This window comes from Malus sylvestris, chromosome 6, assembly GCF_916048215.2.
Source record: "Malus sylvestris chromosome 6, drMalSylv7.2, whole genome shotgun sequence".
Classification (NCBI taxonomy): Eukaryota; Viridiplantae; Streptophyta; class Magnoliopsida; order Rosales; family Rosaceae; genus Malus; species Malus sylvestris.
Genome location: NC_062265.1, coordinates 32,618,349 through 32,624,868, shown reverse-complemented (window position 1 = coordinate 32,624,868; position 6,520 = coordinate 32,618,349).

The following is a 6,520-nucleotide window of genomic DNA, read 5'->3' as shown; positions in this document are numbered from 1 at the left end:
ATTTAAATGATGCTTTACTTGCCAAACGGTGTTGGCGGCTGATTCATAACCCAAATTCCTTGTGGGCTGTGGTCCTAAAAGCCAGATACTTTCCGCACTACTATTTCTTTGAGGCTAAACAGGGCAGCAGGGCTTCTTAGGCTTGGACCAGTCTTTTGGTGGGTAAAGATTTGTCATTCCAGGGATCTCATTGGCAAATTATGGATGGGTGATTGTGCGGTTGTGGGTGGATATGTGGCTTCCTTCCTTGCCGTTGGGTCATCCCTCGCCAGGTGGAATGGTGTCGGTTACTAAGGACACTCGGGTGGCCTCTTTCATTAACCCTTCTTCCCGAGAGTGGGACATTAATTATCTTCAACCATTCTTATCAATGGCGGAGTAGGAAGCTATTTTGGAGGCGCATCTTGGGGATCCTTGGTGGAATGATAGACTTGTCTGGCCATCCACAAAGAATGGTTTGTATTCGATTAAATCCGGGTACCATTAAGATAGGTCATGGCACTGCTTCCCGAGGGGTGGGCATCCCTCATCTTCCATTTCTTCCCCGGACCAAATTTTGAAGTTTGTTTGGAAGTTAAACACCCCGCCAAGGCTTCGTAATTTTATGTGGAAAATATTGCATGGAGCTCTGGCCATAGTGGAAAATTTATTTAAAAGGAAATAAGCTCCCTCACCGATGTGTCCTATTTGCAATTGTCATGCTGAGTCTGTTGAACACCTCTTGTTATTATGCTTATGGGTGGAAACTTATATGGTTTGGTGGGGTGCTTAATTATAAAGTGGATAGCAATGAGGTTACTTTATAGGCGGATTGGCTTCATTCCATTGCATCGCGGTAGTTTGGGTCTAAGGCGGATTAAAGGTTTTTGCTTTCTCATGTAGCTTTTACTTCTTGGCAATATGGAAAGCTAGATGCAATTTTTTGTTTAATAAAAAAACTATCCATCCTACCCAAGTTCTCCTTGCTATATCAAATTATGCAGTTTTTTCTTTGAAGCCAATAAGGCTCCTCCACCATTGGTGATTGCTTCTTGTATGGCTGCTCTAGTGGAGCATTGGTCCCATTTGTCTTGTCCCTATCTGAAGGTCAACATTGATGCGAGTTGGAAGCTGTCGACAAGGGATGGCTTCGTGGGGATTATGATGCGTGATGTGGAAGGCCGGTTTGTAGCTGCAGCTCGGTATGCAATACAAGCTCCTAATGTGGCAATGACAGAGACTATTGCTATTTTGAGGGGTTGTGAACTGCCTCCTGCTTTGGGCAACCAGTGGGTGATCATTGAATCTGATTCTAAGGACTAGATTTCTTCATTATCAACTTCGTTGGAATCTGGCAAATAAGAAGCATTTCCTACCTTGGCAAAAAATTTGAGGCTAGGGAACTCTTTCCAAGGCTGTCGTTGGTCTTGGGTCCCAAGATCGGCCAATTTGACGGCATACAGGTTAGCGTCGCGTAGTAATACGGAGATGTGTAATGTAACTTGGGTCAATTGACCTCCATCTTCATTGGTTTTTGTTTTAAATAAGGATGGATTGCCTTGTCCCCCATAATCTTTTATGGCAAGGGAAGGGGGGACGCTCGAACTCGGTTTTAGCATCTTCACTCTTTAACCCCATTTACTGCTTGTTTTTTTTTTTTTGTTGGTGTAGGCTTCCTTGTACTGTTGTGACATATTTTCCCTGGAAATGTTATTCCAGTTTCCAAAAAAAAAAAAAAAAAAAAAACTTAGTTTTATGCCACTGATATTTTACAGTTGAAGCATTCCAAATTGATAATATATTAACGTGTCTTGCAAAAGTTTTATGTGGTCAAACAGAGATTGACCCTCGAGGGCAAAGGCTAGAGAGAGCTTGATTGCAAGACCCACTCGTGAGCATGAACGAAATTCAACCTTAGTGATCAAATGGCAGAGCAAAATGTCAACAGGGGTTGGCTCAGTTGGTAATGTCCTTGCCTTGTGTATCACCTGGACAAGATTGCAGTCTAGTTGTCAGCCATCCTTCTTGGTGTTTGATCTATAAATTCTTACATAAATATATACTAACAGCAGTTGGCAGTTAGGTATCACGCGTAAGTCATTAATGTTCAAGGTTATGAGAATGGTCTGACGCTATTGGTGAAGTAATCAATCTTTCCCTAAACTTTATGTTAATTAACAAAAAAAGCAAAATTACCACATCGATGGAGAGTGTAGGTAACCATGTTCCTACGGGGAAGAAATGCAAGAACTTGCATTTTTCATAGGAATAAAAATGGGAAATCCTGAAAATATCACAACTTGTGAAACATAAAAAAGTTTTCTTATTTTCATGCACACGTCGTTTACCTTGTAGATTTTTGTTTTAATCGCATTCCTTAGAGTTGAGTGCACGTTACACTCTAAAACATAAACTCGTCATTAAAATAAGATAAAGTTAGTATATTGTTTATAAATTTGTTCATGGTACCAAATTTAACACATCCACCCGTTGAGATGGCAAATCAATTAATTAGGTTGTTAATTGGTGTCCGTTAAGATCAATTTTGGTTGATTTCACCTTGCAGTATCATCACCACTACCAGTCTCACTTCTATATTCTAAGGATATCAAATTAAACGGGTCTTTAGCAGTTACCCATTAACAACTCAATGGGTCGATTTGCCACATCTACCCGCCAATGTGCAAGTTGCCTAGAGAAGCTATATTTGGTCATGCCAGCATTTGGTACCTCAACTCTCATTTCTGTTGTTGTTTTCTACTTCTCAACATTTCCTTGGGAAATAATAGCTTAATCGGATAAATTCTTGAATCCAGCAAGTGAACCACATAATGCAATACAAAGTGTTCACACAAGCTCATATTGGTCCTATCCCATATAATGTGATTTTTACTCTACGAAAGTGTTTTTTTTAAGAAATGATAGAATAATCTACACTAAACTCATTTAACAAAAGTAATTGAAATAATTCTTAAAACAATATTAATATTTATTTTTTAAGGTAGTAAAGAATAAGAAAGATGTTACCTTAGTCCAACTCTCATATATTACAATTTAAGCGGCTCAGATTCATTTGTTTTAAATTCCATGAATTTCTTCTGCTAATATATAGTCGTTAAACGCTAATTTTTGTTTATATTTTCATATAATATATACACACATAAATATTACATATGTATACATTTGTTTGTTTGTGTATAATATTTGTAAAATGATTTTGTTGGTTTCCTTAAAGTTGGAAGGCTGATGAACAGTACGTTTGCGGACAAAATTTTGGGGTCAAGCATAATCGATAAAAAGTTTATTGATGCACAACACCGGAGGTCTTGGAACAACGTAAATTCAACCGTAAATCTGCATGAAAGTAAATAACACAAGATGTATCGTGGTTCACCCCAAGGTTTGGGCTACGTCTACACTGATATTGTATTTCTGAGGGAGAGAGAGCTCTGAATGAGAGTGAGAGCTTTGAGAGGATGAGGTGGCCTTAAGAAAATGGTATCCCCCAATTGTGAGGGTGAGGAGTCATTTTATAGAATAAGGGCTCCTCACTTATTACATATTTACCTCTTCCTTTATTATATAATTACATTTAAGTCCCCCGAGTATTTATACGAGGTCTAAATACTGAGGCCCTAAGTATGGTATAAACAAAGTTATTGGACTAAAATACCCCCAAAACCAAAAAAAATCAAAGGCAACCTAAAATAATTCACCAAATAATCTATAGGTATTTTTGTAATTTTAACAGTGATGAACAGTTTTTTAATATTTTACTATTCGGTCTACAGTAATAAACTGTGTTTAAATATTTTACTATTCTGTGTACAGTGTTAAACAAATAGTTTTTTAATATTTAACTTTTTCTTGTACAGTTTTGTTTTTTAGTTTTTAAATAATTAGTATCTCACAATGCACTAGAAATAATATGATTCAATCAATTGTTTATTAAATATTATTTTCTCTATTTTTAAACATGTTCAAAATATCTTAAGAAAAGTATAACGCCGGTTATAAAAAAGGTTTTTCGAACTTGCATAACGCATAATTAATTCTTTTTGTATAGTTTTTTTATATAAATGACACACCCCGACCGAGATCAAGATATGTTGACCGTCACGTGAGAGTGACGTAGCCATGTGCATAGTGCGGAAACAATAAAGATAAGAATTATACGAATAATTAAAAACCGAATTACTACAGTGCACTACTAAACAGGAAGTAATAGGAGTTAATTACAACAGTAAACACTCCTAAGCAGAGCATATTAAGTCTAGGTGAAATCCAGTAGGACAAGTACTAATTATACAGTACCAGAAATGTCCTACTATTATTTATATAGGTCAGAACCGCCGACGTCCTCAAGCCACCAACAACAAACTTACTTAAAACTTGGAGGGGCGCAAAACAGAAAACGTGAGTGGGTAAAAACAAATGTTTTACAAAATCATTTTCTTTATCTACATATTTAACCCCTTACTGTAAAACATGTATAATTTTTCCCATAATCAAGATATAAGCATATACATAATATAAACACACACACACACACACACATATATATATATATATATATATATATATATATATATATATATATATATATCTGAAATCATAACAATTCAAATCATACTTCGCATAATCATATTCATATGTATGTCATGCTAAAATATAACAAAGTAAACAATCCAGTTAAGAATGATTTCATAGAAATATGATATGATAGCCGGAACCCCTGTGGTAGTCTGTATGGCTAAATTCATAGCTCAAAAGTTAATCTAGCCGGAGTCATTACGATGACCTATACGGCAATATACTGCACATAAGTCGGAACTGCTAAAAAGGGGTTGTACGACAAGATTGGGTGTAATATAATTATGCTCAATTCTATTCTCTAAAAATAGCCGGGCAATAAATCGCTAGTTACCTACAAGTCGGAACCATAAATAATGTCTGTATGATAAGAATGTGCACTTTAGTTTGATCCAATATGAGTATATAGTGCGGGAGGTGACATAAATAAACAGGCATGTACTTCATATCTCTCGCTAAATCACAATCACCCTGGGTGCAGTTTTATGAGCTCAACATCATTTCACATATCACATTATCGATGTGTCACATAACCAAACATAACTTACTTGAACTTACCTATGCCTCCACAGAACCACATTTATATATATGCAACCATGAAATGCATATTCAGAATACAAAAGCATTTCACATATTATTTCAAAGCATCCTTTCCTTAAAAATGCATTTTTGGGAAATATATCAAGTATATAAATATATACTGAAAAAAAAAGCCCACTCACTGGTATGTCAACGGGTCGTAACCCCCGAGTCGCCAGTGGATACACTCGTCCTCGGGATAAGTCTCATCTATATGCGAAATAATTATAAAAACGTTATTTTAAAGTACATAGGTAAGACTAGCTAATAACTTCTCATACAAAGCTCAAAATGGGTATATGAATATACCACAGTGACCTACACAACCTCAGGATCATTCCCAAATTTTTAGAAATTTTTTTGGAAGCCTCACGCGCCCCCACGCGCGGCCATGTGCCAGGCACACTGACGGTGTCAATTGACTCCGTTAGGTATATTCCGTTCTTCCTTAACAAAACTTAACGGCGTGACCTAACGCAGTTAGAATATTCCGTTAAACTTAACGGAATATCCTCTCGTCTTCTACCTTCAGCTCCGGCGACCGTCGCTGTCGCCGGAAAACTGGGAAATTTTCAAAACTTTATAACTCATTCATTTTTCAACCATTTTTCACGTAATTTATACCAAAATGAAGCTCTTAACTTGTAGAACACAATCATACTAATTTAAAGCTCTAAAAGTCACAGAATCTCATCGAAGAATTCCAAGAAAAACCAGCCAAACTTCGTCTACACAATCCCAACGTCCAAAACCTTCAAACGAAACACTCCGAGCTTCCTTAGGACCTCACTAAGCTCTTACAAGTTTCGAATTTTAAAAAACATCCATAATTACGTGTGCATGAACAGTGCACAAATCGGGGATATGAAAAACTAGGGGTTTCGAAGGTATCTTTACCTGAAATGGGTACCAATCGACTCATCTGAGCTTCACGAACACAATGATGCCAACTTTGACCATGATCTGTGAAGTTTCAAGGGCTTTGGGTGTTTGTCTGTACTAGTTTGAAGGAGAGAGAGAGTGAGAGTCCGAGAGAGATGAGAGGTTACAGGAGAGAGAAGAGAGAGAGTGTGTGTGGCCTAGGATTGGTCAACCACCAAAAATACCATAACTTAATCCTAATTGGTTCCAAACAATTAGGATTTAAGAATATTGACCCAAAACCACACTTAAACCACATTACACAACTAACGTCCAAGGGCATTTTCATCAATTCACACCGTCGATAAATATATATTTGGGACAGACTGTGACAATAAAAATATTTAAAACATGTAAATCCTTCGTAGAACGCCATTTTTATTTTATTTTAAATAAGTAGTACCTCACAATGGGTTAGTAATAATGTGATTTAATCAGTTGTTTATTA